Source organism: Cygnus olor, chromosome 3 (genome assembly GCF_009769625.2).
Source record: "Cygnus olor isolate bCygOlo1 chromosome 3, bCygOlo1.pri.v2, whole genome shotgun sequence".
NCBI lineage: Eukaryota > Metazoa > Chordata > Aves > Anseriformes > Anatidae > Cygnus > Cygnus olor.
This window is the reverse complement of record NC_049171.1, coordinates 42,035,352-42,048,815: the sequence shown is the minus strand read 5'-3', so window position 1 is coordinate 42,048,815 and position 13,464 is coordinate 42,035,352. Positions and strand designations below refer to the sequence as shown.

The 13,464-nt window shown below is 36.8% G+C and overlaps 1 long non-coding RNA gene across 1 annotated transcript in view; it reads right to left on the bottom strand.

Annotated features, from left to right (window-relative positions):
• Positions 1 to 2,979: 2,979 nt before the first annotated feature.
• Positions 2,980 to 13,464, bottom strand: part of LOC121068161 — a 29,187-nt gene continuing 18,702 nt past the window's right edge. Inside the window, exons 2-3 of the long non-coding RNA XR_005818667.1 lie at positions 7,680 to 7,803; positions 2,980 to 3,561 (exon numbers count right to left, since the gene is read on the bottom strand). This is a non-coding gene — a long non-coding RNA (uncharacterized LOC121068161). The remainder of the gene's footprint in view (positions 3,562 to 7,679; positions 7,804 to 13,464) is intronic.

Sequence of the window (13,464 nt, the reverse complement as noted above, 5' to 3'; positions counted from 1 at the left end):
AGCCCCAGCTGCTACAGCTGTCCTTTTCTTAAAATGACATTACTTTGTGTCATTGTAAATGATGATAAGAGGTGGCTCTGCTTTAAATAGGAGAATAATATTTTATACTGAATTGTCCTTTCACTGAATGTGACATATTGGTTTCCAGGTGTAGTTGTTCAATATAAAAGCAAAAATACAGAAATGTATAAATATAGATATATATCTCAATGTTGAAAAGGGAATTCATCCTGGTTTTTTTGTTTGTTTGTTTTTGCTTGTTTGTTGTTTCTTCACTTAAATCATAAAAATAAGCATTCCAGAGAGAAAAAGAACCATCTATTTTTCTGCAATATTTTGTTATTTCGTTCTATGGACAGCTTTATAAAACGTCTTTTTTCAGTATGTTTTAAAGATCAAGACAGTTGTGAATAGTTTGGGAATAAATCCCAAACTGAGAATACCGTGTGAAATTGTCTTGCAGCTGTAGTCTACCTCTAACGCACTGGAAACATTGTAATGTGCCACCATCCTCTTATATGAGGCAGAAGCATGTTTTAATTCTTCTTTTAATTTTCTGATGAAACACTTCCTAATAAATGACTCTGATGTATATAGGATATTATTTGTTATTATTATTTGTTTATTTATTTACTTTGTAGGAGGAAGGTTTGGGGCCTTTTGCAGTCTTCTGATGAAAAACATAAAGGTTTTTAACTCATGAATTTAGTAAATTGAAAATTAAATATTAATTCACTGGAAGAAGAGAGGGAAATAATAGGGGCTAGAGTAGCTATCAAGCTGCTATTGCAACATTTCAGACACTTAATGCAAATACTTTTGTTCTGGGGCAAGTCTGTAGGGAACAAGATCTAGCTGTACAGGTTCAGAATAATAGACACTAATATCAGTTTTCATTGAATATTTTTGCAAAATGTATAGTGTTACCCAGCATTAGGGATACTGTATGCAAACATGTATGACATCCACCTTTTTCTGAATTAAACCTTCTTAATTATGTAATGTTGAGAGTTTAATTTATTCTTTTATGACTTTGTTGGTATATGTCTTTTTTGACATTTGTGTCTCTACAAGCATATTTTGGATTAAAAACTTTATCTGTAAAAATCTGCCTGTTTTTATATCATAAACAAGTGTGGAGCATAACAGAAGACACAAAACTATTGTTCACAAAAACACTTTAAAGTGTAGTAATTTTCATGAATGCCTTTACCCTAAAGTGAATATGATCTCACTCAGAAGTCTCCCAAAGTTTAAGGAAGATTCTCATTGACTCCATATTCCTTTGCTGGATGCCACTATCTCATAAGATGTCTTTGATGAGCCATTTTGCTTTGAAAATGTCCATTTGAGACTCTGCTATATAAAATAGTCATATCTAAGATGTTTATACAAATACAACATTGACCGTGAGAAGAAAGACATAGAACAAAAGCAGAATGCTAAATATTAAGGAAAACCTCAATAATTCACATTCTACAGCTGCAGTTAACTACCAGCTTTCAAAGCTGGTGTTAGACCACCATGTGCATTGGTAGCTTTATTTCCTGGAAATCTAGGAGGGACCTTAGAGTCAGTCCATGCAAAGGGCCATAATAAATTCCAAACTTGTCAAAGTCTTTAATTTCTTACTCTTTGTCAGACATAAATGTGACTGTGTTGGAAGCTTAAAATGCAACAATATGCACAAGCCTGAAAGACAAGACCGGACATGTAAGTCTTAATTTCTTTAGCAGATTCTTCTAACACAATATCTGGAGCTCACTATGCATGAAAAAAATGTCAGTATAAATACTGTGATTTCATTTTCAAATGTAGACATGTATAGATAAACATATAGATAAAAATATCTATATTTTTAGAAAAAATATTGAGTTGTTTGGCCTGGCCTCCTCAATCTGTTTGCATATTCACTATTTATACTGCTTCCTTTTTTTCCAGATTGTATTTCTATAGCCAACATAGAGTGACCCCCCTCACCCTCAACATGATTGTTGAATCTTTAGGATATTTATAAAGAATCCTACCTCGCATTTTTCTTTTCCCAAAAGGAATATGAGCCTGTCTCTTCTATTTTATGTGACATCCAACAGAAGAGATTAGCAGAGTCTATTCTCCTTCTTTAAATATCTTCTAGGCCAGCAGCTAGAAGGTGTTCATAAAAACTGACTGCCCTCAAGTTTAAGCTCTTCTGTGCTTAGAGCTGAGAGATTTTTGAATGACATCCTAGAGACAGAGCCATGAAGCCATGGCACATTCATTCTAATTCTTGAGCAGTTCCACCTTGCATGGGATAGTTAAATATTAATTCATCTAGAGAGAAAGCGATCCAGAAGAGCTGTGAGGGATTTTATTGAAGAGATAGCAAGAGAGAACACTTAGCTTTCAGTCACTGATCAAAACAGCTTGTAAATATTTTAGATCAAATTGACCATCTTGAAAGCAAAAGGTGGAGAGTAGCCTACTCAGCTCAGCAACTTCTTTAGCAGCTGAGGCATACCTCTTGTAAAGTTATATCCTCTGAAGCACAGGAGAAAATTAAACTTTTACTATGCACACTCTATGTGAGTATACATGATTAAAAGTGATGGGCTGTTTGTTTCCTGTCTGCTTTTTCTTTTTCTTTCTTTTTTTTTTTTTTTTTTAATAAGTCTATCTCTTCATTTCCATTGCTTTCATTTGCCAAAACTCCCTGAATTGAAATTGAACTGTTTAGTTTTAGAATCGCTCAAACACATATTTCTTTTTTTTCCCCCATATTAAGTTTTTATTTTTATATATACATATATATATATATATATATGTATATATATATATCATCTTCACTTATCTGACTGGATTTTTCTTTTCGGTTTTCAAGTTCAGCCAACTAACCAGAAAATTAGTTATTTAAAAAGATCACATTCCTTATTTTTTTGCTCCTTCTACTGTAGAACTTCTCAGTGTCCTTATGTAGTTGGGCTTTTATAAAAATTCCCTAATTCAATTCCTCAATTCATGATTAAAAAAAAAAAAAAAAAAAAAAGGGAAAGGAAAAGATACGTCAAACAGTGCTCTTGTTCACTTTTCAACAACTTAGTAAATGGATCAAGTGATTTGAATAATGTTTGTCTCCAAGGTCTTCCAAATGAATTATTACTGTGGCTAAAACCGCATGATTGGTAAAAAGCTGAACAATTGTGGGAATGAACACAACTTCTACATGCTGTTCAGATAGATGAATATTTCAGACAATTGGGATATCAGCTGATAACCTAGTTCATCAATGCATTAAATCTCTGCACTTATTTAACTTAAGCTTTCTCAATTAACTCCCCAGTATGCAAGGGGTTTTTGAAACATTCAGACAGAATTTCTTCACCTGTGAAAAGAATACATAAAGCACCAAGCTAAGAGAGCTCATTGAGCAAATCCTGAGTCAGATGAGGATGGTCAAAACCATCAATGTCAAAGTCAGTGTCTGTCCTGTTTTATATTTAGGCCTTCCACCTCATATCACCTCTGTTAGACTTCAGTCACTCCAGTCTTCGGTAGTGGTATTTGTCTTCTGCTGTGGTCCATCTGTTAGCAAAAGCATGGTGATTATTTGTGGTATAATTTTAAACTTCCATTACAATTATTACTATATTATTTTGAATTCATGAATGAAAACTTGTAGAGATGTGCTTGAAATTGTGTTCAATTTCTTTCTTAAAACAAAGTTTTGTCTTTTTATTTGAACAGAAGTTTATACTGTTGATTATAGTTTTAAATGAGATCACGGAACATAATGTTTTTGGAATTGATACTTCTGTAGTATGAGGAAAGATGGTTATCATTGTAAATTAAATCTGTCACCACCTGAGTGTAAATATTTAGTAAATACTAAAACTGATGGCTTAGATTTAATTCATTTATTCTACCAAGTATACAGAACCTTCTTGTAAGTAGTATTTTGCAGATGCATAAGCAGTTGCTAAGTCTGATGCTCAACAGTAAAGTCAATATAAACTTGTATCTTCATTACAGGTAAAAAAGTTGGTCTTAATTCTTCTTTCCTAGCAAAGCTGAATGGACTTCAGCTAGTTACTCTCATATGATACTTCCACTATGTGCAAGAAAGATTCTGAGATTAAAGGGGTAGGTCTGACATTCCCTTATACTTCTGTGGATGAAAGGAAAATCTGAAGGGCAGTTTCATCTCTTGCATTTCAAAACTAAGATATGCACCCCGGGGAATAAAATAAACAAGTTGGAAAATTATAGAAAAGGAAATTACCCCCACCATTAAAATAAATAAATAAATAAATAAATAAATAAATAATCTATCACTGCTGAGTTTTGCCATGTAAATTTTGATAGTAGTCATAACTAAAAGTAGAGATGAGGTATCTACTTGACAAACTCTATGTATAATAAGACAATTGCTCTTCAGTTCTTCAATATTATGTCAAATTCCTTGTTGTAAGATTTCCTCATTTGTTCTTATTGCAACAGCTTTTCACACAACTCATCATATCTCAAGTATATTATTCCAAACACTAAAGTGAACTGTCCTGGTTTCAGTTAGGACAGAGTTAATTTTCCTCCTAGTAGCTGGCAGGGTGCTATGTTTTGGATTAGAATGAGAAGAGCGCTGATAACATGCTGATGTTTTAATTGTTGTAGAGCAGTGCTTACACCAAGCCAAGGACTTTTCAGCCTCTCTCTGTCCTGCTAGCGAGCAGGCTAGGGATGCAGCAGAAGCTGGGAGGGGACAGACCCGGGACAGCTGACCCAAACTGGCCAAAGGGGTATTCCATACCATCTGACGTCATGCTGAACAATATATAGGGGTGGCTAGCCGGGGTGGAGGTGTGGCCGGCTGCTCGGGGATAGGCTGGGCATCGGTCAACGGGTGGTGAGCAATTGCATTGTGCATCACTTATTTCGTACACATTATTACTATTAATACTATTATTATTATTATTATTGTTGTTATTCTTTTCCCTGTCTTAATAAACTGTCTTTATCTCAACTCACAGGCTTCACTTTCCCGTTTCTCTCCCCCATCCCGGAGAGGGAGGGGGGAGGGTGAGCGAACGGCTGTGTGGTGTTTGACTGCCAGCCGGGCTAAACCACAACAGTGAACTTAAACACACTTATAAACAAAAAGTTAAACCCTTTATTTAGTGAGGAAAAAAAGCATATGGAACTATACTTATGAAATGGCATACTTATGAAGTGCCATTTTTAACTTGACCAAGAAGATATTTTAGCATTCTGCTATTTCCATTTTTTTGTTTTTTGAGTCACAAGTAAAATTATAACTTTGATCCCCCAGTTGTCCATCTAGATTAGTTCCAGGATGCAAGTGACTTCCATAATTTCAGTGAATTACTGTGTACGGCAAATGGTAGTACTGCATTAATGCGTTTTAGACTAAATGTGGTGTTTATACCAAAGAGTTATTTTAGAGGAACACAAAAGATAGGTTCATTTTGCATAATAAGCCACATCATTTTCCAGGGAAAGTAGATATATCAGGTGGTAATTTGACCCAGGATCTTGCCTAGCATCACGGGAATCTTTCTGATTTAATGAAAAGTAGCAATGATTTAAGTATTGTCAGTACAAGTTAGTCTATGTGACATTACAAAGTAAAAAAGGCAGTGAAAATAAGCAAAATAGAGTCTACAGAATTGATGTTAAGGTAAAATTACATGAAAAAGTACTCATATGATAGAAAATCACCTTTCTCTGCAGGAGAGACATCTAATAAAGGAGAGATTTATGAACATAAGACATAAGCACAAATGTTCCCTCTGAGTTCCAGACTGCAAAAGGTAGTGATCTGTTTGACTTGTTGGTATTAAAACCACCAAGATACTATATAAAATGTGAACAGTGGCAGCAGAAACAGCAGAAGTTAACCACTGTTTATGAGTCCATGACTAGTCTGGCTTGTTTCCTACGTGCCTAAAATGTGATGTCACCAAACAGTCAGAAGGACTCTATTAAGCACTTCATTATTTGCTTCTTATTGAGTAATCTGCCATTTCTTTAAATTTATCTGCACATCTCTGTGTCCACATTTTTGTGTAGCAACTTAGAGAATTTAAACGCGTTTGGAAATAGGAGATCCAAATTGCTAGTCATTTTTGTCTAGTGATTAGACTAACTAGGTGAACAGAAGTATTCTTGCATCACAGGAGTCTTCTACCACAGCCAACTTTACCTTTCATCTGTCTAGTTTCTTCCTTCCCTCCCAGCACAGTTCCTCCACTAATTTACACAAGCATATGTACCGTACAGCTAGACACTTTACAGTGTACTGTCAAGAAAACTGTGCACCTGTTGTCATGCCATGTCTGAAATGCTTAAATGATTCATTACTCTTCTTTTCCTTTTCATAAAAGTGAATAAATTACACATTCACTGGCAAAAAATTTAACAAAGTAAGTTTTAAATTAGAAATTAATTCAGGAATATCTTGGGACATCGGGATACATGTTATTTCTATGTCTCTGAGGGTTTTTCTTTAACAATGGAAAGGCAGGTTGTACAGAGTTAAGTTTGCATTCCTCTGAGGATCCCAATGTATACTCTCACTCATCTCTTGAGCTGCCAGACTAACTAATTTTGTCTTGATCCAATAGCATGGACTGTACATATGACAGGAAATTTGTTTTATAACTTATTCTGTATTTTTATTTCCAAATCTATATTGTCTTCATAACCATGTTTATTTTTGTCTTTTTAATGTAGCAGTTGTAACAGCATGAACTTTGGCACATGAAACTTGCACATGGAAGCACATTATCTCCATGTCTAAATTCAATTAAATGACATGTTGCTTTTTAACAGTGAAAAATAGATGCCAGGAAGAATATCCTCACATCCCTATAACTTTTAAATGTGTAAGTAAGATACCCAGTACTTTGGTTTATGTTTGGAATTAAATATAAAATATTTAGAGAGACAGAAGCACCTCAGAACAACCAATATGCTGACTGGTTTTCTGCCTAGACCTACTTAGAAGGAATAACCTTACGATGACTGTTTTCTTAAAACTTAAAACTGCATGTTTTTTAGCTCTTTCTTGGAATTCCAGAAAGACTTTTTCTTCTTCTTTCTTCAAGCCCAACACTGAAGATATGTCAGAGAAAATTGAGATTATTTATTTCAAAATGGTGACCATTTTGCCAGGAGGTGGGAGGTGAGGTGTTCTTCCCACTTTTGGAGGTATACAATACCTTCACAGTGTGCCAAAGGAGTGGTCTAACCACCAAGTTATAATTTATTCTGTAACTGGGATGGTGGACAAACATTCCCAGACATTCAAAATCTACTGCTGAAGTCATTTTGTAGAAAGGAACTCAAGCTTAACTCGGATACAGAAAGACAAAGGAAAGAAAAAGAGAAAGAGAGAGAAAGTATTTAATAAAAACATCATAAGCAATCCTGAGAGCAAAGCCAAGAGTCAAAATGTTTCATTTTTGTATTGGTGTTTAACCTCTAAATGCTCTCCTATCATTTCTTTCACCTTTTCTCTGCCCTTTCTCCTACCATTACGACTACTAAAGTACTAAATAAAAGGTTGTGGTTTTGACCTTTAAAAAAAAGAAGTAACTACCACCTGTTATGTAGTGCAGTGTATTTTTTCAGATTATATCTATTAAATCTGGGTAAATCTTCCAGGAAGTCAGAGGAATGCTTACCACCACTGAGAGGAATTAATTTCTTATGTACATCTCTGGGCAAGGTGCAAGGAATGGTGACAGGTACCAGGGGGATGTACAAATCAGGGAAGGAGACCCTTCATACTTTCAGGACACGTGGCAGCTGAGAAAACAAGATATGGAGAATGGTTTGACTGCTTAAATTCTGTCTAAATCTGATTTTCTGCTATATTACTGTGGGAGATAATTGGAATTAGTGAACCATTTCTTTATCATAACCTGTTAAATTATTCCGTGTGGACGACTGTAATATGGTGAAATCTTAGACCTCCATAGTCTATTGAAACCTATAATAAATATGACTCATGGCAGAACAGGAGAGTGGCAAAAATTTTGTGCAAATTAGAAGCAGAAAACCTACTCCCCAAGCCATCATGCACTCTTCTTTCTGCCTTACTCACAAATTATGAAATTCAAGGATCTATTTTCTCTATCTGCAGAATTTTGAAATCTCTAACTTTTTAAGTTTCAATACCATCATCAGTCTGTACCTGAGCTGAAGGGGAGGTGTCAAGAGAAATCTGCATCTTTTTGTCAGTGTGATGTTATGCATTTTGAGTCTTACACTATGCATTTTCTTTTTACAGTAGCTTGTGTGTGTCTGTCTGTCTGTATGTGTATGTATGTATGTATATATAGATGTCTTTTACATGCAAGTTTCTTTTGAAGGATATGATAAAAGACTAAACATGATGTAGATGAGGGTAGAATTCTACCTAGAGGCTGTAGCATTAGTGAAGAAATAAAAGTACATGTCAAAAAGGAGAAGAGGGAAACTCAGACAGTGATCATCTGATCTTATCACCTGCAGGATTAGAGACTGTTCTCACAGCCAGGGAGGTTTCTTTGAATCCTGTGTTCCTAAATGGCTTAACATCATCCAAAATGGTATGAGAAGAGGAAAACAAAAAGGGCTGTTCTGGAGGTTTCAGCACTGTTGCAAGCTTAATAATGGCTTTGTCATCAAAACTTTGAATTATGGTAAGCAATGAAGCATCAGGAAGAAAAATTAAGAAATGATAAAGTGTCCTTCAGACATCATCTTACCTTATTTTTTTTTTGCCTTTGTGATAAAAATGAGTTATTCAAAATATATGAATGTATGTCCAAATGAAATATAAAATATTGCAGCATGCTCTGAGATTATTCACTGCTTTGAAGGCATAGGGTTCCATCAGTGCTGGTCACTTTTTAAGTACCACGTTTTCAGAGCACAAGAATGCACAATTCCAAAATGTCAGAAGTCAAACAAGTGGGGTAGAAAGTTGGCTTGGATGAGCAGGGATCTTCTTCTAGAGCTTAGATTCAAAAAGAAGGTGTATGGCCATTGGAAGTGAGGTCGGGCAACGTCAGAGGACTACAGAGATGTTGTTCACCACTGTAGGGAGAAAAACTGTGCATCCAAAGCTCAATTACAGTTGAAGCTGGTCAGTAGTGCTGGGGACAATAAACTATGTTGCCAGAAAAGGGAGGACCAGAGGTAACATTGGTCCGTTATTTGATGAGCATGGTCACATCACAAAAAGAGATTTATACAAAGCAGAGATGTTTAATGCCTTCTTCACCTCTGTCTTCAACACTGATGATGGGTTCTGGAACCTCCAGAGACCTGAGTTGGAGGATCATGACTGTGTTAACAAAAAATTCCCTGGCAACACCAAACTTGTGTGGGGTTTGCTGCTCCAGCTGGATGCGTATAAGTCTATGGGGCCTGTTGGGACTTGTCCCAAGGTACTCGGAGAGCTGACTGATATCATTGCGAGACCTCTCTCAATTATTTTTAAATTATCTTGGGGATCTGGAAAGGTCCCAGTCAACTGGAAGCTGGCAAATATTGTTTCAATTTTCAAGAAGTGCTAGAAGGAAGACCTTGGTAATTACAGGCCTGTCAGTCTCACTTCAGTGTCTGGTAAAATTATGGAGAAGATCATTCTGGGAGGTATTGAAACACACCTGAAAGACAATGCAGTCATTGGTCACAGCCAACACAGGTTCTTGAGGGAAATGTCCTGTTTAACAAACTTCCTTTTATGACAAGGTTACCCACCTAGTTGACCAAGAGAAGCCAGTTGATGTAATCTTAATGAATTTGAGCAAAGCTTTCAATACTGTTTCTCACAGTATCCTTCTGGATAAAATGTCCAGCACACAGATGGACAAAAACATAATGTGATGGGTGAACAACTGGCTGATGGATCATGTTCAAAGGGTTCTAGTAAATGGGGTTACATCAGGCTGGTGGCCAGTCATTACTGGGGTTCCCCAGGGCTCCTTTTAGGGTCAGTTCTGTTTAATGTTTTCATAAATGACTTGGATGACTTGAAGGTACACTAAGTAAGTGTGCAAACGACACTAAATTAGGAGGCTCTGTTAACTCCTTCAAGGGTGGAGAGGCCTTGCAGAGAGATCTTTACAAATTAGAGGGCTGGGCAATCACCAGCCATGTAAGTGCCAGATTCTGCAGCTGTAATGAGGCAGCCTTGGGTATATGTACAGGATGGGGGATGAGTGGCTGGAGAGTAGCCTCACAGAAAGGAATCTGGGGGTTTTGGTTGATGGCAAATTGAATATGAGTCAAGAGTGTGTCCTGACGGGCAAAAGGGCCAACTGTACCCTGGGTGCATCAGGCACAGCACTGATAGCTGGTTGAGAGAAGGGGTTGTCCTGCTCTGCTCTGCACTGGTATGGCCTCGCCTCAAATGCTGTGTTCAGTTTTGGGTACCACAATATAAGAAAGACATAAAACTACTGGAGAGCATCTAAAGGACTGTTAAAAAGATGGTGAAGAGTTTAGAGGACAATGTATAAGGAGCAGCTGAAGTCACTTGATTTGTTCAGCCCAGAGAAGAGACTGAGGGGAGGCCTCATGGTGGCTGGCAGCACAGGGGAGCGGAGGGGCAGGCCCTGATCTCTGCTCTCTGGTGGCAGTGACAGGACCTGAGGGAATGGCATGGAGCAGGGACAGGAGAGGGTCAGAGGGTCAGGCTGGGTGTTAGGAAAAGGTTCTGCACCCAGAGGGTGGTCAGGCACTGGAACAAGTTCCCCAGGACAGTGCTTACCGCAGCAAGCCTAATGGTATTCAAGAAGCATTTGGACAATGCTCTCAGACCCATGGTTTGATTTTTGGGTGGTCCTGTGTGGAGCCAGGAGTTGGACCTGGTGATCCTTGTCAGTCCCTTGTAGCTCATGGCATTTTATGATTCTATGATTATTGATTTCTTTGTATTCGTGTGTGTGTGTATGTATATATATATATATATATATGCTCATATATATAGCTGCCAAGCAAAGCAAGTCTGAATGTCAAATCACCTAGAACAATTAGATATAAGCCATCTTTCTCTTTCTGAAACCCAAAGTAACAAGAACAGACATGTATCACTGGCTCTGTAACAGTTAAAAATCAAGGGTATTCAATTACTTGGTGACAGCTGACAATTAGATTAGATATGTCCAATATGTCCAATAGAAAATAATAGTAAGAGAGGTTGTCATGGGAAAAGAAATGGTCAGAAGCAATTATACTTCTAATTATTTTTTCCTGCATTGTTATTTTTTGCTTTTCTTAAAAGAGGGTGCTATGTGTTACGGGGAGAATCATAAGTTTAACTTCATTTGTTTTCTGAGATATACTTGAGCATTACTCAGAAATGGGTCTCTCTTTTCCAAGAAAAGTAAATTATAGAAAAGGTTACTTCCATTCACTCTGATGGAGAGTTCTGAAAGGATCAGCTAGGTGGATGCAAGACAGCCCTAGAAGCCAAATAACATCAGAAAGAAGGCCAAGAGCTATAACATTTTGTGTTTTAAAGAAAAGTGAACAGCAGGATGTAAAATCTCTCTATGCTGTATCTCAAAGAGTGCAGTAAATATGGGTCATCTAAATCTTGACTGATACGGCTGAAGTGCAGAGATTCAAAAGGGTCTGATCTTAATAAATACATCTATTTTCAAAGAACTTTCTGAGCTGCCAACTAGATAACTGCTTCTAAGTATGAAACTGCCTTAAATCACTTCTAGTTTAAGAGTAAACACAAACAAGACTTTGACAGTTTTCATGCCTTGTCAGACTTCAAGTGGTTTTAGAGAGTGTCTGACAAAGCAGTCAGATAGTCACGTGATGTTTCTGTTTCTGCTTAAATGAGGTGACCATGTGCAGTATGGAAACACCACAGTGGCCTTATTTCCATACTAATTCACTGGCATTCTGGTATCACAGGTAAATCTTGCATGTAATACTTGAGATAGAAAAATATATATAATAGTGATTTCTAAAAGGAGTCTTTTATGTGTGGATTGTATGACAAGTAGTTTTCCCTGGATTGTCCAACATAATAACATCCAACATCAGCCAATACAAAGTTAATACTAAACTCTCTTGAGATTTGATTTTCACATTAAAAATCCCATGGATACTATGAGATTCAAAAAGAGAAAAGAGAAAGCTGGAATGAAGCCAGAGTTGAAGTGCCACCAATAGGTTTTATGTTCAAATTGCAAAGACATCAATGCAGTAAAATACCTTAGAAATCAGTAAAGTGGACAAGCCTTCAAAGTCCCAGGTCTGATAGCTTCTGTAGACAGTACCCTGGGATAAGTGGGCTCATCAGAAGGGAGATCCAGATGATATAGAAGAGGAAAAAGGACACAGGGCACAAAAATACAGTGGAATTCAAGATAAGTGGCAGACTTGCTCCTACCTTATGTGTATAAACATCTGTGAGTATCTGAGCCTTAGCTGCAGTTTAGATGAGATACCTAGGGTAGGATCCAGTTTTGAAAACAGGTGGTACTTTTGTTTATTTGCAGTGATGATACCCTGTCTTTCTGACCAAAGCTTAGACTATTAAAGTCAGGTAGTCAGTAATGCTGGTGTTATATTACCAGCAAAATTGATACGTTGGTTCTGTAAAGTATCATGATCACATTAAAACAGCCCCACCCAGGTGGCAAATACATGGTTACTGGATCAAGTTCAGGTAAACATAGGTACCTCATAATATATTTATGCATATTTAACTCAGCTTTCTTTTATCTTGAAGTGAAGAGCGATCCCTGACATAACATTTATCCACAAATAGCACTTTCTAAGAGAGATTTTAAGACCTTTGTTAGCTAATGAAGCTGACTTTCTTACATGTTCTTTGCATATAATGGATACATTTTTTTTGATATCTAGAAGGTATTTTGGTTTTAGGGAAACATGTGGACCATGGCCAACAATTAAATTTTATGAAAAATATACTTACTCTAAATGAAAATATTTCAGAACACGTTAATATCCACTCAGTTCTCCACTCTAGTCTCCTGTGCAAAACTTGACATTTAACAGTCACTGTCTCAAAAATTCTGCCCTCCTGTGGATCTCTGGGATCCATAACCCATCCACGGAGGCTGTGGAAGAAAAAACTAAAGTTCTTCCTTTCATTTGCTCTTATAAAGCAAGATCCTTTGTTTTTCTTTAAAGTTCAGTCTGCAAAGAGTTTGCAGTACTATGTACCTGTAGGTATGACTTCCTACAGTATTGGTTTACAGCACTTCTGAGTCAGCCAGAGAAAGTTTTACTGAGACAGTAGTGGGAGCATATTGAGAGTATCAACAAATGTATTTTCCAGTTCAGATCTGTCTAAAATCCCTAACACACACACACAATATCAGCCTTCCATGGAACTCAGAGCTAGCTTATTTGTTCAATATCTACATCTTTGTGTGATACCATTCACCTGCATTTCTACTCCTAGCCAAATAATATAGCCTATGGCGT